This window comes from Chlamydotis macqueenii, chromosome 7 (genome assembly GCF_036417535.1).
Source record: "Chlamydotis macqueenii isolate bChlMac1 chromosome 7, bChlMac1.mat, whole genome shotgun sequence".
Taxonomy (NCBI): Eukaryota; Metazoa; Chordata; class Aves; order Otidiformes; family Otididae; genus Chlamydotis; species Chlamydotis macqueenii.
Window position 1 is genome coordinate 26,465,686 of NC_141562.1, and position 22,360 is coordinate 26,488,045.

Consider the following 22,360-nt stretch of genomic DNA (forward strand, 5'->3'; position numbering starts at 1 on the left):
CACCATGGAAAAGGTTAGATGGTACCTGCGGACCTTCGTGAGCTGAAGTTCCTTCTGAAGATGAGATGATCTTGCTAGGCTGAGAGAGATCCTGGCTTTTTCTTGTCATGCAGCCTGATAATCTCTGTTAAAGCTACATCTTCATGCTATATATAAAAAACTTCAAGGAAGCCTCTTTCTGACAGTTCTGCCTCCTTTCTGCACTGCTTGCCATATTAAAAAACATGGTGGCAGGACTCCCTGTAGCAACCAACACAGCAGGGAAGAGGGATGTGGGTTTAGGAGGAGAAGAAATGGGACTGACCTCTTCTTGCTGCAAAAACTACTGGCCCAAGATTGCACAAGGCAGACAAGCTAAAGAATTTCTCAGCAGCTTTTTGCTTTCTTTAAGAAGCAGAAAGATTTATCTTTTGTTGTGAATCAACATGAATTAGAGCCACTAGGCAACTGTTCATAGGCCAAGGTGGTGATATTTGAATTGGAATCTAGAATTTGGGCAAATGTCAGGCCAAGGATTCAGTTGGGAAGAGCTTTCGAATTACTCCAAGTTGTCCAGCTGTTCTTGTGAGGTTTGGCACCTTGGAACTCCTCCGCCTGATTAATGAGGGCCCATAACTCTGGATTATGTGTTTCCTTTCAAAACACCCAAGAAATCATTTCTTATCCATCATCCACTCCTGCATTATTCTAGCATCTTCCATATCGCCTTTCAAAAGGAAAATGTGACTCTTGCCAGCCACTGACTTGCCTCTAGTCTAACAGGCCTCAGACTCTCTGGTGGGTATCAAGTCCCTGAATGAAGCAGGCAGCTCCTGAGTTTACACAGTTGGCATGGAGCTCAGATACGCGTTCGTAGCTCGTTCCAGCAGCCTTCAGCAGACTTTAAGCCTAGCAACTGTGCTGAAATGTCTTTGACTTGAATCCTCTCTGTCTCCATTCATTATTACACAGCACTAAAAGTCAGAGCTGGGAAATTGTTGCCTGTGTTACCTCTGGATGCTATAGACATACCCCCTGCAATGCTCTGCATGCCTGTTTTAGTGTAGCAGACCACACATATAGTACAGGACAACTTGCCAAAAACTCTTGGGACTTGACAAATGAATTTCATAGCTTAGCTACAAACATATGGTTGAATTCAGCCTGGTATGGCATGCAGGGCATCTGATGGAGGCTGAGGATGCTGGAGTGGTATGTTGAACAGAAAAGCCTAGCATTTCACACTCCAGTTCAGTGATTTATTCTCCCCCCCCAACCCCAAACATATTCCTTGTTCTTGAACCTCACTGTTTTCTGAATGTAGGGTTGCAAGGTCATACTGCGCCTCTGCACTTCCTCCATTTGCTTTTTATGTGTATTTCACCCAAGACTCTGACCAAAAGCTTTACCATTTCTGGTGGATGTCTTTCTGTTTATCACAGAATTATTCTCTTTCCACTTCTAATAATGTAACTTCACTTTCAAAATCAAACTTGCCTGGAGGAAAGATGTGCAGCATGTGTCACTTCAAGATCCAAGCTTTGCAGGGGAATGCCCAGTGTGCATTTATGTCCCCAGAAGTCACAACTTGCACAAGTTCACATTTTTGTTTCACTTATCTGCATTATAGTAGCAGTTCCAGCCAAACTAAGGGACCCAGTAAAACAGCGCAATGACCATCTCTAGTGATGCTGTTCGCGTCTTACAGATTTAATAAAGACTTGAACAAAAGGGGACCCAAAGCCTGGGAGAGTTAATGATTTGCCTGAGGCTATACAGCAGTGTTACCCCATTCAGGGTTGTCATCAGCCTTGTAGCCCAGCTTAGTCCTGCCTCCCTTTCTATCAGCATCGCAGGCATTGCACAACACTCTGGCATCGCTAAATTGCGCCTGTGGATGAAAGACAAACAGCTGGTTTTTACCTTAATTTTTCATTTCCTTCTGCTTGTGGCCATACCCATAGCATCTGCCTTACTGATAATTACCCACGTCATTACTGCTGTCAATGCACAGGTTTATGCGGCTGTCGCAGATGTTCCTGGGTCCGACTGCCCTTGTTCAGAAGCAGAGCCCTTTAAGCAGCTTCTTTGCCTGCTTGATTTTGTTCTGAAACGGGCAAAAAGGGCTTGCATGGTCCACTGCATCTCAGCTGAGGGCAAGTTAGGAACTGAGTTTGGACCATGTCTTGCCGGTCGCTGCTGGAGTGAGTCAAAATGAGAGACTGGCTTAAATCCACCTTAAAGGTGGCTTTAGCTATGAGGTTCACAGTGCTCACGCACTCAGTCGTAGGTGAGAGGCTACTCCTTGCTCTCCTTGCCACGTTAGAGATGAAAAGGCTTAAATTCACCAAGGAATCTGGTCTCCTCTGACCACAAGGTCTCAGCTGATTTCCTGCCACAGTGTAAAGGCCTTGCAGGAGGTTGTTGCAGTCAAACACATGCATGTTCTGTGTTTTAGGGCGTGACTTTCAGTGTAGATGCAGGCTTACGTGACCTATAAACATGCCCTTATACAGTGACTCTCCTGCCGACATGCTCAACTTGCAGGCAGGATGGTTTACAGATCCGCTTCCCTTTTTGGGCAGCTAGTTTTGCACAAGTGCACTTTTACATTCCAGGATAATTTAAAGTAATATTTACTAGAAATGTGGCTTAGCCTTATGTTATCACTTGAACATACACACATGCTCATTCACACTTCAAAAAGAGTCCGAGAAAAATGGAATATAAGCAATCTGCTGCCTTGCTGCTATAATAAAGCATCGAAAAAGAAAAGGAAAGGAGCAGCTGTTTAAATCCTGGGGTCTTCAGAGCCCTGGAGGAAGATGGCAGCTCATGGGAACCAAATGGTGTTGTCTCACATTAGCCTGCTTCTCTCAAGCACTTGGCTAGTGAGCCTGGCAGAGACTGAGGAACATCCATGTACAGTTCCTATGGACGCACTGCTGGACAGCATGGGTGGCAGCTTTCCTCACTGATACATAAGTTAAAGCATAATGTGTGTCTTCAGCATTTTCCTGTACCTATTGATGGGGAATTTCAGGTTTACCTGCTGTATGGTACCTTTTTGAAAAAAGCCCCATTTTTTTGGCAGTGAGATTGTAGCGCAGGATCACAGAATGGTTGAGATTGGAAAGGACCTGTGAAGATCATCTAGTCCAAGCATCTAGTGTCTTTTCTTTCAAAGCATACCAGATATGCTCTAAAAGTATGGAAAAATGAGACTGCAATGATTTCACCATATTGCCCCTGCCCTGTATTGCCAGTGGGATAATGTGAGGAAGGATTTGTTAATTTTCCTTAGTCCCATTTGTTACTAGTATGGTCAGCCACCAGACTCCTATATTGTTTACTACTCCATTCCCACTCTTCTCCCATCCATCTGTATTTTCATTCATGCAATATTTCAAAGTAGTCTTAATCTGTTACCAGCACAAACTTGGAAAATGAAGGATAATTGTATTTAGATTGGCACCTGCTGAAAGCAAAACTTCATCACCTCTTGGAAAGATAAAATATGTGAAAAACTAGTAAGACCTTGCAAACTGGGAAAATTTTAAGTGCACATCTATTAAATGTACATGTACTAAATTTACCTGAAGTAGAAACTGTATAAGTATATACTTCAGTCATAAAAACGTATACAGATTCTAGTAGAATTAACTGTCAGTGCTGTATGTTACATTAGACATTTGGGAAATCTTCTCTTTCTTCAGATCCCCTTCCTAGCTTCTTATTGCTTCATATTTGCTAAGTATAAAAAGTCAAAATATAAACTGATCGCGGATGGAAATGTACCCATCTCAGGACTCAAGCTAGTGTGTATTTAACAAGGAAGTTTCACATTTTGTAGGGAAGGAAGGAAACGTTTTTCTTCCCTTACCCTTGTCAGTTCTTAGGTAAATTGAATCTCTAGCTCCAGGGCACCTGTAGAAGAAACATTAAATAAGCCTCAAACGAGGTGGATTTATAGGCAAATTTCAGGTGTGAATGGTATAAGACTGATGATAAATCTAATTTGTCACATGTATCTGCAGTTTTATTGTGTGGTTATTACTATTTTATTTTCCAAATGTAGAACTTATTTTCCATTACCCATGGGAATCCATTTCTGTTGCTATTCTGACACATGCAAATAAGCAGACTGATTTGCTGAGAGTGATTCGCACTAAACAAAATGGGATAATCAAATAAGTCTGCAGTGTATTTTTATAGTGTATTGTTGAAAGTGGAAGCTATAAACTATTTACCCTCTCTGTGGAAGTCTGTGACCATCTGATGGAAAAGAGTAATATGTGTTTAAACAGAGTCCTACTTAATGAAGGCGAGATATACACGACCTGCAAACAGTTGTCATTGTTTTTCCGCATCTCCTAAGGGGAAAGAGAATTTAAATTGCTCATAAAGTTTTATTGTCTGTAGCTGTTGTCTCCATGGCAGCTGCGGGAAGCTCTCTAACATGGCTAAAAATGTGAAAATAGATTCATAAATAACTAATTTCTTACTATTTTAATTAATCCCTGCTTTGGCCCAAAGGCAGCTCCTTGTGTCTGAAGGTCTGTCTGTCCATCTTGCTTATGACGATAAGGCTGCCGGAGATGGCACCTTCAAGCAAGCCAGAACTTATGTTGGCCTCATCAATGCAGTGGCTTTTTTCCCTTGTCTTTGCATTTGGTTGTAAACAGCAGAGAATTTGTGCCTATGAGCCAGGACCGGCATCTGCAGGTAGGCTGCATCTCCCTGGCCCTGCCCTGCGCTCCCGCTGCCTGCGCTAGCAGCACTGGGTGTTTCGGGCTGTGCAGTTGAATGGCTAATACTGAGTAAGTCAGAACTGCTAAATGGGGAGGAAAATAAGGTCTCCAAGGAATCAGCATTTCAGACTTCGCTGGGTCTCGATGCAGTGTTGAATTGTGAAGTTCCACACGGGCTGTGCGTGTTACGTATATTTTATCAGCGTTGCTCGCCGGTGTGCCTGTTGCTTTGACCTGAACCACCTTTGCCTGTGGAGCTAAAGCATTGCTACAGGTGAACAGAAAGGACAAAATCTGGTACATAATGTGCTATCGGGGATATGTACCTGATCCAAAATTGTATCCACATCCACAGACAGGGCCTTAGAGAATAATATCACACACCTAATGGAGCAGTGCATTTTTTCAAAAAACATTTCAGAGTTCCTAATGTTAGCAAAGACTGTGGTGTTTTGATTTAAACCATTAGGGTAAGATATCTATATTGCTTTTAAAAAAATACATTATTTTAACTGATACTTAATGCTGCATATAGCTGTATTTTCCTTAGTTTGTCTAATGTGGTTCCTATTACAATTCTGTAGGTAATAAATGTATGTCTTAAAAAGAAAGGTGGAGAGAATATGTTGGTATAGAGTATTAACCTTTGAAGCTTTCATAGAATCATAGAATGTTTTGAGTTGGAAGGGAGGTCATCTAGTGCAACACCCTGCAAGGAGCAGGGATGTCTTCAACCAGATCAGGTTGCTCAGAGCCCAGTCCAACCTGGCCTTGAATGTTTCCAGGGATGGGGCATCCACCATCTCTTTGGGCAACCTGTTCCAGTGTTCCACCACCTGGTAAAAAGTTTGTCCCCACCTTTCTTATCAGCCCCGTTTAGGTACTGGAAGGCTGCTATAAGGTCTCCCCGGAGTCTTCTCTTCTCCAGGCTGAACAGCCCCAACTCTCTCAGCCTGTCCTCAAAGGAGAGGTGCTCCAGCTCTCTGATCATCTTTGTGGCCTCCTCTGGACTTGCTCCAATAGGTCCACATCCTTCTTATGCTGGGAGCTCCAGAGCTGGATGCAGTACTACAGGTGGGGTCTCATGAGAGTAGAGTAGAGGGACAGAGTCACCTCCCTCGACCTGCTGGCCACGCTTCTTTTGATGCAGCCCAGGATGCGGTTGGCTTTCTGCTCCAGGGCTACTCGCAATCCATTCTCTGTCCAGCCTATATTTGTGCCTATATTTGGGATTTCCCTGACCTGTGTGCAGGACCTTGCACTTGGCCCTGTTGAACTTCATGAGATTTGCACAGGTCCACCTCTCCAGCTTATCAAGGTGCCTCTGGATGGCATCCCTCCAGTGTGTTGACTGCACCACACAGCTTGGTGTCATCGGCAGACTTGCTGAGAGTTGTTATACTTGTCTCCAAAATATTCAGCAAAACAGTTTAAACTGTACAAACCTTGGGCTGCAACACTGAAAGCTAATTCCTCTTCATTCATAAAGCTATAGCTTGACAAAAGAAGTGCATTTACTCCTGTGTAAGACAACTGTGTAAGACAGTTGGAGCTGGAGGTAAGTTTTGGATGTAAACTGAGTAGATCATCTGGTAAAAGTATAACAATTTATTGTGCTAATCTTGCAATTCCAGCTGTTCCAGCTGTGGAGGCCCTTTCCCCTAAGCCTGGATGACAGATGATGGCTAAACATTGCTTATATGATAAAACTAAACACTGGGTCTGTATGCTATGTCTCTGCTGGCATGAGATAGCACTTTGTCATTTCAACGTCTAATTGATATCACAGCTGCTGAATATGCAATTTACCATACAGAGGATATGATTTTGCTCTCCCTGTAGGTGTCTGGGTTGTTAAAGTTTGACACCTTTAATAAAATTAAATTTGCTTTTCCATGCATATCAGCAGCAGAGCTAAAAATTAGATTGCTTTGTACTCTGAAGTCTCCATTTGTTTTTCCAAGCAGTATAAGCAGAACTGTTGTTGGACTCAGTCTGGAAAAACCTTACCTACAGCCCTACCCTATTCTCAGTTTTACCAGCCTAAACTTGGGAGTCACCTGTGGAGTTTTACACTGTCAGCAGAATCTGGCCCTGGGTTTTTGCTCATTCATCACTTCTCTTTGGCCAAACACTGAGCAGGAGAAGTTCCTCCAGACCTTGCCTGGCTTGTCCCAAAGAAAACAAAGCATTTTAACTGAGGGAACCTGTGCTGATCCAAGCCAGGACCTGTCCTTCCACGTACCCTTGTCAGGAAAAATGAGCCTCTCGGGGTCTGTGTGAGTGTAACTGTTCGCAAGTGGCTGAAAGATGGCAAAAATGGTCATCTGCTTCTGTAGACTCAGGAGATTTTTCAATAGTGACTCAGGTCTGCACTTGTTGAATGCTGCTCTCCCAGCACTGAGGGACTGATGTGGCAATGCCCAGCCCAGTCAAGTACGCAGTGCTGCCTGCCACAGCATAAAACTCTCACCAAACTGTGCTATCAGTGTCACTGTTGCCAAATTATGGTTCATTCATGCATCAAAAAGTCCATGTGTGATGCATAAGAGTGTTCCTGGTACCTGCTGCCTGTAACTGGCCGTAGGCACCAAGTTTCACACTAAATCACAATGCAAATACATGGGCTAGAATGATCTGTTTGTTCATTTATGCCCAAGATATTAATTAGGTGGGATTTCTTGGGCAAAAAGAGCCTCTCTGTTCATCAGCTGTATATGACTTTTCTGATGTGTATGAAATGCAATTCATGTGACTCTGTGTCTGTACAAACAGTACAGTGCAACTTTGGCATTGTCTAGGTAGAGGATGTATTGAGTCAAATGAAGGAATTTCTTAAAAAGTAAAATTTTCAGTGGTGCTTCCAGGGCAGGCAAATGCAAAGGCATCGCTGGTGCTCCAGGGCAGAGGTTGGGGAGATTGGGGCATACATGGAGGAGTGATCCCTGTGCTGCTCCACGTGTGTGTGTGCTCTTCCCTGCAAATCTGCTTCACCCCTTGCTGGAGGCAGAGCTTGATGCTGAGGGGGCCCTTGGTCTTGCAGCTGTTGTCTTCTGTCCTCAGCTTGCTGCAGTTTTGTTCCTAGTCCTGGCCTTAGCTTGAGACAGGCACACTGGGTCACTGACGGTCCACTGAATCCAGTGTTGTCTCTGACAATGACCAGCATCTCTAGGTCCTCCTTGGAAAAAAAATTGTGCAAGTGCAGGTGTTACTTTCTCCTGCCTTTCATCTTTAGTCATGCTGTCTCCAAGATATACTACCTGCCTTGAATCTACTCCTAATTTTGATGCATAGGTTACATCAACTCTGCTTATGATGCAACTGATCCTGCAAGGTGCTGTGCTTAGTGAGATGCTGGGGCTCCTCTCTACTGCTCAGACATTTAGGGAAATCTGGATCTTGCATTCTTCTATGACACTCTCTTAATCACAATTTCATAATATGTTCTTCTGACAGTATTACATGTTTCCCGTATGTTGTGGCATTTGGTGAAAATATCATCCCTTGTACTGACATGGGCTAGGTAAGTGCTTCCTCCTGTTGTCATGGGAATTATAGCAGGGTACCGTTGGCAGAATTTTGCAAAATTTATAAAAAGCATTTCCATGTATATAGGCTAGAACAGTATGTCCAGTCGCTTACAAGTTTTGATTTGATGCATTAGCATCATTTTGATGTTAAAGGACAGAAATATTTTAAAAGATATTTCCATTACATCTGCTCCTATTAGATTTTGAAATAAAACTTATTTGAAATTTGTAATTTTTAGTCTGTACCTGGGGATAAAAGACTGATAAATCAGATTGTTGGCCACTGAACAAAATCTTGTGCCACTGGCTATGACCAGTGTGTTTAAGAGGATGAAAATCTATTGTGATGCATCTGGCCACCAGTGTTGACCCTTCACAGACAATTCTCTCCAGGGAAAAAAAAAAATGTTTAATTACTCTATCTTCTTTTAAGAGGATAAAGACCACTCCAGGGAAAAAGCCTTTAGAATCCAATAATCCTATTCTTGTGCTGGTACCATGCCAATAAATACTGGACCACTTGCATGGAAAGATGTGAAGCCTCAAAAATCTTTTATGCAGAGTATTCCCTCTTTTTCTGCATGCCCAGGTCCGGAGGACCCCAGCACCTCAGAGCTGTGTAAGTGTTTACTTGAACTGGGAGACCAATGACAATTTGATCAACGAGTTTCCATAGACATTTACACTTCCTCTTCATTTTGCGGTGGTGTTTCCTTGGTTGGTTTTCTTTTCCCTCTTTGATAGCTGTAGGCACTAGGCATCACCCTCCCGAGCCTTTCACCAGTGTCAGCAGACTGCTCTGTTATCCCAGCATGGCTTGTCTGAAAGCATCTTTTGGACAAAAGCACCAGTCCTACTGGTTTCTGCTCCTGTTTCTAAGGCCTGTTTGGTTCTAGTTGGATTTGGTTCAATGGCTCCATACACTGGGGTATACTCATGTCTCAGATGAGTCTTGGCATTGCTTGCATTTGTCAAAACACTTTTTATTGCTTTGTTCCTGACATGGTAGAGTCTGCAGACCTTGACTGTAATGTTACTCAGCCAGGTGGAAGGAAATTGGCCTCATGCTGAAGGTCAGTGCTAGAAACAGTTGGAAAGAAAACTGAACTGATGGAGAATTTCACTGCAGAGCTGCAGGGACTGGCAATTTCAACTCAGCCTAATTAACTCAGTCAAGAGAAATACATAAATAATTTGGTCTTAGGCCATAATCACTATTATGACTATTTGTATGATAATTTCTAGTGCTTCAGCTTTGCATGTGATACCTAGAAGACCAATGCTCTGTAACAACCAGATAAGCTCCGAAGAGTCTAAGTAACAGTCTCATGGTGAGGCAGAGGGTACTCTACTTTGACAGGCTAATGGATGAAAGCTGATGGAGGATAAATTCAAGTGGGAAGTAAAATACTGTTTAACGGTGTGTAATTCCCAACTGGACAGATTACCTATTCTCTGTTGCTCACAAAAGATGACTACGTAGGCTGCAGGGCCTGAGTTCAACAGGATGGTTAACTACTTACCCATCTCTTGCACATATGTAGTTGTAGCTGGTGTGCCAGAAATCAGGTATATGCTTGAGTAAGTCTGTTAATTCACATTCCTAAAGATAGCCATGTGCTTAAGTGCTTTGCTGGATCTTTTTCTTCGCCATCTGCTTGTTACTGGGTTCTGTGCAGGGCTTGCTAGGTCAAAACCAGTAGTCTGTAGTTAATCAGCAACCAATGGTTATGCAGGGATCAGGCTCTGTGCTTAATGGTTTTTCTGGCTTGAGAAGCAAACACTCTTTTAGGAGGAGCAGGAGGAGGAGAGAGAGGTGTGTGAGCAGAGGAGCTGGATCTCACTGCAGAAGTTTGAAGGTGGGGGGCGGGTAGAGAGATTGCCTCTCAGCAGTGCTTGCTTGTATTGGAAATCATGGCTAGTTTCTGTGCAGGAACGTTTGAAAAGGGGTCCAGAAGTGTGAGGGAAGCAGGAAGATGAAAGCATAGAAACAAAGTGAACCGCTGTTTGAAAGTGATGAAAGGTCAGGTTTGGCAAAGAAAGATCAGGTTATATTGATGGGGAAGGCAAGAACGACCCAGTGACCAGGTTACCATCCCTTTCTTTGCCTGGTTTCTTCACTTGTATGAGGTTCCATTTACATTTGTAAATCACTTGCTTATTTTGACTTTCCTTTGATCATTCATAACCCAGAGGCTTCAGTTTCCTTTTTTCCCCTTTATCTGGACAGCACAGGGTGTTGGGTGTGTTTGAATTGTTTTGCATGGGTCACTGTGGATGCCTGGCATGTTCCTTGAAGATAAGTGAGCTCTTTTATCAGGTCAAGTACACACTACTGACTCTGTATCAAAGGGATCATGAAGATATAGGAGAAAACAAGGCATGGGGAAATATCTCAGTCAGATGTGTTTCTTACATCCAGAATTAGCTTGGTGGCTTTTTTGTTCTGCTTTTGATAATATCTATTCCTCTTTGTGCAAAGGCTCTTTTTATTATACAGTTATTTTATTATAGAAGCCTTCTGCTAATAACAAACATTGATAGATCTATCAAAGGGATGTTTTGGATGAAGGTGAGCATCTGTGTAAGGAGAGAGGAGATACTCTTTTGTTTGTCAGTGCTTTGCAGTGGGGATTTCACACTCCTCAGTCTGTGTCTGTGGAATTTGCTGCCAGATAAACTCCTGTCTATCGAGTTGCACTTTAGAATCTAATCTTTCACTTAGTAGCATCTCTAGCTTGTTTGGCTGAGAAAAAAAAACCTCACTCTTTAAAATATGTACTGAGTGCAATATCTTCCTGCAGAGGGTTTAATTGCAATGGATGACTTGGAAAATTAATTGCAAACATGGCTTTTAAAAAAAAAGTAGTTATGCTAACCTGAATAATTTATATGTGCAAGGATTTAGAAGTGAGATGGCCTGACTGTGGTTTAGCTAGATTCAGAGTGAGTTCAGCTGACATTTGATTTACTTTGAGTTTTGCTGGCAGCGACAAAAGTGAGAAAAAGAAATCTTTGCCCCTCTCTGAGATAGGCACAGGGGTAAATGGTGGCCACTGGAGAAACCCAGGCAACCATCTCTTCTTGGCTTTAGCAGAAGGGTGAAAACCGGCAGTGAATGATAGCAGCTTCTCCAGCTGTTTTGGCTAGACCAAAAGACAACTTCACCATCACTCCTGGAGATGTTTCACTGGTTATTCTGGTATAAGGATCGTCTGGGACATATCTGCAGACAGCAGTCCCAGATGCTCACAGCTGCTGTCCCCTCCTCAGGAAGTTCCTATTGGCAGTTATTTGACCAAGCTATTATTCTATGGTATATTTAGTTCTTTTTTTATCTTTCCTCACTGTCAGTCTCTCCAGCCCAATAATCATGTTTTCTTCTTTATCACAGCCTCCATATCCTGCTGACATTCTAAAAATGCTTCTGTGATGTTAAATCTTTTCCAGTTATATGATGAGAATTAATTCATTCTGACACAGCCATGAAAATCTGATTCAATTCCCTTTTTTTGGTATCTCAGTCACAGTCCTTGATCACAAATCAGCATGAGTCAGAATTTCCCAGGTTATTATTTCCTCAGAAAGACTGATTGCAACCCTGTCTCCGTATTTTATATCCTTCTCCTGACTGCGGTGAAGCCGAGCAGTCAAGGCTGCAGTGATTTTATTTGGAGACCTGTTTGTTGTTCTGTCATTCGATGCTGCAGGTGGAAAAGAAGGTGACACCAAAGAATATCCCAGACCACTTTTAGTGTTGCAGTTTCCCATCATCAGGTAGTTGAGTCCATGCTGGCTCTACAGCACAAAGATGACTACAGAAACTAGCAGGATTTTATTTTATGGAGGCTAAGAAATCTTGTGTCACAGGTGGGAAGGGAACACAGTGGCTTTATCAGCTTGTGCCAGGACATGAGAATTTAGTAACGATGAGTTTTCAAACTGGCCGTATTGTGCTGAGGTCTTCTGCCAAAACGGACTGTCCTGAAATGCTTCAGACAGATAAATTTTGAATCCTTTTGGCTTCAACTGGTTAAACGAGTAGCTTATCTAGAGTTACTAAAAGTAGACCAGAATGAAAAGCAAGTGGGAAACACTCTCTCTGGGGCCTTTACCATTCATTTATTCTCTCAAATATATGTTTCTCTCTCAATTTTTATGTCTGGAGGGCAGGCCCACGTTGGCTGCCCATTGAAAGAATGGAGAACCGTTGGTCTGTTCTTCTGCATTGGGCTGTGTTGGACTGTGAAGGGATTGGGAGGCGTGAGGAGGCTTCCCTTTCCCTACACAGAGCCTCTGGCTCTGGAAGCAGACACAGGAGGAAATCCTGCTTCCAGTCACCGTTGTATCTCCTTATTCTGAAGGATGTGCTGTTGGCTGAGCAGCAGCTGAAAGGGCTGCAGGAAGGAGCAGGCATTGCTTCTTGCAGGTCACAGGAGGCAGGCGAGGTTCTTGAGCCTGCCCCAGGAGGTTTGTCACTGCACAAATTCAATGCCCAACTTGAGGACTGAGGAACTATTTCCATGTTTTCTATTGATTGCTGCAGTTTCCTTTTGTTGTTCTCTTGGGTTCTTCAAATAGGGCATTAGTAGCTTTAATATTCACTTGGGTTTTTTGCTTGCTTGTTTGCTTCCTACCAAGCTCTATCAATTTTTTTTTTTATGTTAAAAGAGAAAAAAAAAATGCCCAGACAGAGATTGGTCCATTATTTTTATGAGGGAAGAATATTTTTTAGGATTTAATTGTGCAGGAAAACCAACCAAGCACTGCCTGCAGGGGAAAGCCCTTACACACTGGTGTGAGTACATCAGATCAATAACTAATGGTTAACAGGAAGGGACAAAAAGCCATCCTTAATTTTAATGGCAAAGGATTCAGCTCCTGATTTAGGTTCAGATTTCTCATCTTCCTAGGACAAATCACACAAGTGCCTGCTTTCTGCAGGTGAAGATACTGCTTTTCTTCCTGATAGGGGACCGTGGGTTTCACCTCCTCTGAGTTATTGGACTCCTCAGGTGCTAAAGTGGGCAAGCCAAGCTACGGGTCCAACAGAAGTGCCTTACCTTTGTTTGACCCCAGTATGTGAGTGTGTTTCTGGCAGGGACATAAGTTGCTGTTTCATGATTCAATTTTGTATTGTGTTTCATATGCCAGAGGCTGCACTGTGATGCTCCTACCCTGCTAGACACAACGGTTATTAAAGTTTAGGTGAGTGAACTCAATTTCCCCTAAAATTTCTGAACAATTCTAGGCATTATTGGTGAGGATAATTATGATAAGATGCTGGTACGCTGAGCAGAATGGGTGGCCTTTGTGAGGCTCATCCATTATTAATCAGCCATGTAATTTCCCTTAAGTGCTATGGTGTGATTGGGGTTTTTTTAGGCCCAATTGCATCTTCATACTATGAGCAGAGATGAGACCCTCTCGCCTGCATTATTGTGAATTACCCATTTGGGAAATGAGGACGCTGTAGTTTGGAGATACTGCCTGGGAGCTTGCTCGTGACACAGAGACAATCAGATGCTGAATAAGCAAGAAATTAGTTCTTCCTTCCCTTTCTCCTTTCCGCATAAGAGATGGGTTTGCCTGCATAAAAGCTGCAGTGTGGAGCCAGCGTGTGCTGTCACACTTAGCCTTTGGCATGTCAGGAAGCTGCTTATGGTGGGGGCAAAAAGCCTTCTCTGATGGCAGTATCTGCCGAGCCTGCCTGCAGTGCCAGGGGGGCCTGGGGACAGCCGGGTGCAGGGGTGCCAGCTCTATGTTAAAACTCTGGAAAACAAATTCCTCACAGATGAAACAAATGTAGTGCTCTGGTTTAATGCAACCTAATAGTTGTGCCTCAAGTGACTTATAATGAAGAACTAATCAGTATACTCTTCGTTAAAAACAGAGTGTTAGCATAATAAACATAACCTTATTGAACTCAAGGAAGCATAAATCACTTGTAATTCAAAAGCATTATAAAAATAATTATGATTCATTGCTGAACTCTGTTTTACAGTCTGTGAAAACTTCATGTTTTGCTTTAAAAAAGGCATTTCTCTTAATCAAAGTTGTTGCAATTAGAGGGAGTGGTAATGATCCAGAAGACAGCTGAGTGATGTTGCCTTTTGAAGATCTCTACAGCTGCCATTTTCATAGTGTGAAAAGTGATGCTTGTTGTTGATGGAGAAGCTCCCATGGATAAGAGCTCCAGCAATTGGAAATGTTGTGTTTTGCAATACACCCCCCTCATTCCCCTAAACCTACCATGATGTTGAATTCCATCCACTTAAAACAGAGCCTATGTTTAACAATAATTTAAATCATTATGCCGCCTGTCAGCTTGGAGTTAAGGGGCTATGCAACTGTGATTCTCTGTTTAGAAACTGCCTGGAATAATAACTTTCAGATGTCTCAAATATGCACCACTTATCTATAACATCTAAATACAAATGTCTTCTCGCTGAGCAAGCCCGACACTGTTTACCTATCGTGTCCAAACCATTCCAGAGGGTTTGCTTGGCGTGGAGCGGAAGGCCCTATATCCGCAGCTCTGACAGCGCTGTCAGTTTTTCAACTCCTCCTCACCTTCAGGTGATTGTGGAGAAAGAAACAGCCTAAGCCTCAGGGTGACAAGTGAAGAATGTTCCTGCTCATGCATTCCCTGCTCCCACCCCCACGCCGAGGGTAAAAGTGCATTGCGAGCCAGCCCTGTGCTCTTGCAGACAGGATGATGCTCGTGCCGCTGGGTCCCTGCCAGCCTGCTGTGAGATGATCCAAATGCTGAACCCCACATGCCCTGGGCGCGCTGGGGCTGGGCACAGTCGAGGTGCTGTCTCTGGCTTTGGGGCCCCGGGCTCTTTTTCCGCATGCAGACCTCAGTGGGACCTGTCAAGTCTCATTGAACGTGAGGATCCACAATTGGCTTGCGCCGTATGCTTCCCCCAGCTACGGCCCGCCGAAGCTGTGTGCCACACAGCTGGATGGCTCCGCTGCCGCCTGGGGAACTGCCATGCTGGATGTGAGCGCTTGGCATGTCCCTTGAGGGGCTGTAGGGGTGATGGGCTGCCCCTGCAACTCATCCGTGAGTAAACAGAGCAGGGAGAGCTGAAAAACTGCTCCTCTCCTTTGCTATGACTGACCTGTGGCTTATTATGGAGGAGCTCCTGTGAGTTTTGAGCCCTCTCCCAAAGGTGTGGAGTGTCTCATGCCATCCCTGCCTGGAAAGAGAGGAGCTTCATCCCTGAAACTGGTATTGGGTAGCAGAGGCCTCTGCATGATGCTCTACAACCCAATGGGATGTGCTAAGTAGCCTCCAGATTTCCTAATGCATCCTGGGGAGCCCCACACAGGGCTTGGACTTTGCTTCCCCTGGGCACGCAGAACACCCTTACCTGGCATGCATGGCCCTGACGCAGCCAACAAAGCTTAAATAAGGGGAAAGGAGAAATATTTAAGACATCTTTGCATCATCTTTGGTCCCTAGGTGAAATCTGAGTCATGCCCCAGCTAGCTAAAAGATGCAAGATCTATGCAAATGTTATTGATGATTCTTCCTGGGGTGGCTTGGCCTCATACAAGCTCTTATCCCTTTGCTTTCAGTTAACTCCTGGATTACCTGTTGTCCAGTCCCTACAGCACTACTGCTCTCCTTGTATTGCACAATAGCAGGTTGTCTGAAATATATGTTCTAGGCCTTGAAAATTGCTGTTACTTTATTAGTTTTTATAGAAAGCATGAAAGTTAGACTGTTAGCAGGGGCCAGACCTGGTACCCAATTGTTTTATGTGGCGATGGTTATAGAAGCAAGCTTTCCCCCCAATCCTGTTTCGACAGCAGTTAGCGTGTGTGTCCCCTCTGCAGCCAGCCAGGGCTGCCACCAAGGAGCACTGCCTCTGCGGCCAGATTGCACCCGCAATAGTGTTTTGCAGAATAGCTGCAATTAGTGAAGTGTGCGTAGCATTGGCTGAGCTCAAAACATTGTTGTTTCTTCTCTTTTCTTTTTTTAAAATTGGGCTTCCTTGTAGGGATGTGGCCTGGAGAGGAGTCCTTTATAGTTTGCTCTCAGCCTGCTGAGGAAACCAGATCAGTGAAGCTCAGTATCTGATGGCTTGCAGAATGGCTACCTTGTGCACATGGATGTACAGTCCAGTTTACTTGCTCGAAATGCCCAAATTGTGTTTCTGTTCTTCATGAAATATTCATCTGCTCGGATGTAGTAAGCCAGGTTTTGCTGGCACTGGCATTTCTGGACAGAAGCATGCACAGGCATGTGGCTCTGTTGCCCGCTTGGCTTACTGGAGCTGTCTGTAAGGGGAGAAGCTCTGCCTGGGGAGCCGCACGGCTCTGCCACACTCCGGGAAGGAGCTGCTCTGGGGCCACCTTCCCTCCACTCATCCTCCCACTTTGTATGGTCAGGGGCTCCATTGTATCGGAGCAGTTGGGGATGGGAAGGAGAGCAGCATGCGGGAGGCATGGGCTCTCCATCCTCAAGCCAGCTCCTCCTGCGTGCTGGTTGTGCGTAACAGCGTCTCTTACACCAGTTACTTTTTCAGCATCTTGTCACCTCCTCAGCAGCTCTTCACTGGACTTTCCCAACCTTGCTCATGCCAGAGAGCCTGGAGCAAGTTAGCACAGCAGAAAAATTTCATGTATTTAACCTGACAACAGCCTGTTTATCCATCACCTTGCTGTGTATCTGTGCTGCTTGTGTGTGACAGTTAAAAGCTACCTATGGCACTTACATAGAATGTTGTATTTACCGAGTGTTCTCTGATAATGGCTCGCAACTTGGCCATGTATGCAGAAAAATAATTTGCAGGTACTGGAGTTGCCTTCATGCTGTGTGTTGCTCTAAATTTGTACTGGGTGTTGGCTGCCCAGGTGGAGAGAAGACTGTGATCCAGGATGCTGGCACCTCAGGTGTCTTCAGTGAGAGATACCAGTGACATGTTACTTCCCACGTGACTTCTCGAGGTGACACGACAGAATGACAGAGAGATTGTGTTTGGTTGCACAAGAAGTGCCACTGGCCAAAAAGGTGTAAGCAGCTAGTGTGAACCCATGTGATCTGGTCCAGCCAGTCTCCATAAGGAGCTGGCGCTATTTTCATTTATTGGGAGTGGGAATTGTTCACTATAATAAACTAAAGGTTCAAAGCTGAATTGAATCTCAGCTCCTCCAAAACCCCCAGCGCTCTCCAATCTGGTGTTTTGATTACCTGAGCCCATTCTAAATGCTAGCTCAAGCGTCAAGCCCTCGCTTTTCCATTTAGCTGTTCAAGGAAGACAATTTTAATAGCTATGCAGCTATTCATCAGAATTAAGCTTTGCTGGACTCGTTTGGATATCACGCAAGCTAAGTGCAGTGTGATCTGAGCTTATCTTGGAACATCCAGAGGCATCAAAAATATTTGCTTCAGTAACTCCAGCATATTCATCAGCTCCCGCTCTTTGTGTCGCTGACAATGTTCAGTACCAGGAGAAGAGGGGCTGAGGGAGAGCCCGCTCTACTGTTATTTCTGGCTCCAATGGAAACAGGGAGAAGCAGAAACATCAGCAGGAGGCACGCACTTCTGGAGCTCCCACCCCCAAGCTGACATGGATGCAGAGAAGAAAAGCATCCACGTACTTAGAAGCTTACCCAGCTGCCCCCATGGCAGCAGCGCCTCTGCCCATTGCTCACTGTGTGCCCCAGCATTGCAGCACGGAGCGCAGCAGCCTCCCAAAACCACCTCTGGGATTCCAGTGGAGCACGGAAAGTTGATTTGTTCTGTATTTATTCTCTAAGTTTAGATAGCGAGTATAACACTCTGCCAAGTGTTGAGGGAAAAATTCCTCATTCCACCGTAAATGTTCCTTGGAGGGTCCAGTGCTGAACTGGAAGTGCCCAGCCAGCCAGCGCTGCGCCAGGTTTCACATTGGTGCTGAAGGCAGTGGTGGCTTCAAGACTCAGGGATGTACATGGGTTTCCTCTCTTGTCCATGTACTTTCACGCAGTGGTCTAGAGGTTTTCTTTGCTTCATCTCGAGTATTTAGCAGGAAAGTGCTAGAAAATGTTTTTTTTTTTTTTTAAAAAAAAAGGAATTCATAGATGTTGAATAGATTATGGTTGCTTTCATGCTGTTGCTGCTGGCTGGCTCTTCCCTATCCAGACTTCACTGGAAAATGTTAGAGGATTCCTGTGAGAGGCTTAGGCACCCAAACAGATTTGGACATTTAATTGCTGCGGTGGTGGGGACCTGTCAAGGGTGAGGCTGGCTGCCTTCTGTGTAATCACTGAGATCTGGAAGTGGGAGCTGGAAATCCCATAAGAGTCTGGTTTCTTTAAGTACTTTGACCCTTTGGATTGGCTATGGAGGCTCCTGTTTATGTAACAGGATTTTGCAGTGTCATCTTTTTTTTTTTTTTTTCAGTTTTAGGAAATGTTGACACTGGATGGAGTTCAGTGAGGTGGAAGGAATGGTTCTCTTGCGTTTAATAACTGCTGCTGCTTGTTTCTGAGGCGTGTCAGTTGCTTTCCAAGTGGAGGCAAGCTAGTATCTGCTTTCTGTCTGGTAAGACAGTGACCATTTTATTCACAGAATGGTCTGAATCAAGATAAATTACTGCATCTTGCAGAAATCTTGATGGTGAGGCAAAGCCCTCTCACTAACTGAAAATAATGTTTTTTTTTCCAAAGTTTTCTATTTAAATATTTACAGCTCTGGAGATTATATATATGTAGGTATACAAACAAACAAAAAGACCCCAAAACAAACACTGCAGAGACCAGAAATCTTCCAGACTTTCACCATTTTCATGAAAAGCAAGGGGAAAGTAATGTTTATGCTTTTTTTCAGTTGTCTAGACAGTGCTACACTGAAATAACACAGTGTGTCTAGCTGGAAAGGGAATTCACTTAGGACTGCAGATCCCTTGCAAACAGCAGGGAGGAGTTGTTGAAAAGCTTTGGAGAATGATGGGAGCAAGCTGTCCACCTGGGCGTTACATCTCAGAAGAGGTGCTGCAGCTGAAAGTGTCTGTCAGCTGTCCCTGCCGCTCGGTGCCTTCCTGGGCACCGCATCCATGGGAGGGAGGGGGAGTTCAGCTGGGACCTTCAGCACATCTAGAAAGTACAAATGATGCAGGAGAGTGGGCCTTGCCTCTCCTTCCGTGAAAAACAGAGAATTACCCATAATGAAAGTAAAGCAAAACTGCGAAGGAAGGAGTTTAGCTCTTATAGATTACATATTCACAATACTTTAAGGATCTGAAGAAAGGAGAAGAGTGAATTTGTTGTTGTTTCTGTTGTCATGGGACCGTTCTTCTGGCCCTGTGTTGCACAACAAGCACAAGATGCAACTTCTGTGTAGGGGGAAGTGTGGCAATTCCCTTGAACACTCAAATACCTCTTGGTTCCTCCAGTTGGACATGAAGTAGCGTGCTCTTGTTCTTTCCACCCTCCCCACTTGCCTCCCCAGGCCCGAAGGCCAGGCAGGGAGACTCCCAGCACTGGCAGGTCAGCCTGGGCAGAGCTGGAGCTGTGCTGAAATATTTAGGCTCCCTGAACTGGGTAGCTCTAGCAGGAGCAAGTGTGAAGACAATCTTACAGATTATGTCCTCTCTTCATCGTGCTCACCTTCAGGCATGGGATGAAACCTTTTCTGTTGAACATAAGCAATGCAGGGAGTGAAAATCAGAGCAGGACATGATGTGTTTGAATTTTGGACATCCAAAAAACAGCTATGCTGTTTGTTTTTAATTGTGGGCAGAAGATACAGCGCCATAACTCTGCCTACCAGCAGGAAGTCCATCAGCTATTGCAAAGTGGTACACCAGGAGAATGTTCCAATTATGAGCACCCTTATATTGGGAAGCACGTTTGCAGCATGACAGTATAGGAAGAAGCACTTAAAAGCTATGCCAAGTGTCTCCTCTCATGTCTGTCAGCATCATCTGAGCTGAGCAGCAATGTGTTTAAGCCAGTGCTTTGTATTTCTCACTTGGGAGCCAGGAGATACCTCAGTGTTTGCCTGCTAAATGCAGAGACTCAGGTCTGAGCCTCTGAGTCATGAGACGTGAGTCTCTGATGGTTTTACTTAGATAGTGGATGGCGATGACAAATTTGGCCACTGTGGAAACTTCAAAGCAGAGAGCTGGCTGGGGAGGGAGAGCTGATCCCAGGGTTTCCTCCAAAAGTAGGGAGTAAGAGTCCTCTGCAGCCCTGGGAAGGCTGATAGGTGTGTTGAAAGCACCTTGTGCTCAGCCACAAGAACACTGCTGAAACAGCAAAAACGAACTGCATTGTAAGTGACTCTCACTGGTTACTATGCCCAGTGACAAATAAATCTACAATAGATTTATTTAAAGTTTTACAGGCCGTGTTTCCCACTTAAAACTGCACAGCTTTCCAGAAGTTCAGCTGCTGGCCATCTGCTCCCCAGAGAAAAGCTTAAAAGGGCCCTTTCTCCCTTTTAACACCTAAAATGTTTCAATGTTTAACAAGGCGAGTGTGGAATCTGTCACTGAGGGCTCAAGGACCTCGGTCCGCACAGACCTCTGGGGGTATTCAGAGCACAGCGAGCTGCTTGCAGGAGGAGGACTCGAGTCACAGATCACAGAGATGAAATGACCTCCTGAAGGCTCTGTGGGGAGGACAAGGGACAGGAATAGAAACTGGGGAGCCTGACTTTCAGCCTCTTATTCTCAAGCACAATTAAAGCACAGCTCGTTCACATGGCGCGGTTGGTGACTAAAGATGTGGTGGGAGGAAAGCTTTGGGCAGGGGTGGGAGCAGGAGGAGTGAGAGGCAGGAGAACGGGATGAGATGAAGGCAGATGGTTGTGCATATGGAGAGGAGGGAACCTTAATGGCGAAAGCAGAGGTAGAAACACCACCAGCAGGGCCATTACAGAAAATATTCATTTTGCTCAGTTTAGAGAATCTGTAAATTATTTTAGAACACGCTCATGGGACAACATGCCCGGCATTTCTAATCTGACATCCTGTTGTCTAACATGTTTTTGGCTGTTAACGTTTTTAAATCTATTGTGTAAATAGATTCTATTTTAACATTTTTGGCAAATGGCTTCCCAGGAAAAGCTCAATTCCTCTACCGCTCCTCCAGAGTCCAGTTGTCCAGGGTCTTATTTTTCCTTCCTGTTTCATGTGAATGTGCAGAGCTTTGACAATTGCATTTGTACTCTTGACATGTGAATGCCTTCCAAAGCTGGAAGGAGTCTCTCAGTTTTTGAGATTGACCTTTGATTTCCAGTGACAGCTAGGATGGATTTCTGCAATTTTTCATGTTACTCAGAGCCTGACATTGACTAATAGGACTGGATATTCAGCAGGAATGGCAAGAAACCCTCGGTGATGCGATTTATTCATGCTGTCCATGCGTAGTTTGAAACCTGTAGGGCTAAGTTCCTGTCTGGGGTGAGTGGAGCAGTGTTACAGCAGGGGTGAACTTAGACCTCTGCTCCTGAAGGCACAGAGCAGCTCTTGCATTCAACCTCTCCCCAGACCTGTCCGATCAGCAGCGACCAGTCTGTGATGCCTCAAGTATTGCAATGAGGACATGCAAAATCACATGGTTTTCTGTTGAAAACTAGCAGTGATCCCATTGCATTTACCTTTTGTTTATCTTTCGTAAGAAAACAGCAGATTCTGCTTAGTTTTACTGGAATACTCCCTTGCTGGCTGGAAATTACTAGCTGTATAAAAAAAAGTAACAAGATGCAGCTCACTGTGTTTGAGAAAGGTTTCTACAGAGCTTCTGTACTGACTGAATGGGGTACGTGCAGGGAAGACAACCCATGGGAACCTGGGGGCATCTGGAGAAGCTGTTTTACATTCTGGTTATGTTTTTGTGGCCAACTGAGGTAGCTACCAGCATCCTCGCCACTCGCTCCCTTCTCCCCTGGGTGTCTGGGAAGGCAGCAGAGACCATCGTGTTGTAGGGACAGTTGCTCCAGGACACCCAGGGGTGTTGGCTGTGTTGCCAAAAAGGCAGGGTGCCAAGCACCAGTGCCGTGTGTGGTGAGTGACTCTGCAACAAATTTTTGGTGCAGCTTTATCTTTTCCCAGTGGAGCAGATGGGGGCTGCAGGGATATGAGAGGGAGGTGTTTGCTC

At 44.6% G+C, this 22,360-nt stretch overlaps 1 protein-coding gene across 1 annotated transcript in view; it reads left to right on the forward strand.

Moving 5' to 3' along the window:
- Positions 1-22,360, forward strand: part of NEURL1 (neuralized E3 ubiquitin protein ligase 1) — a 159,935-nt gene that overhangs the window by 99,436 nt on the left and 38,139 nt on the right. The gene's annotated exons all lie outside the window — the stretch shown is intronic.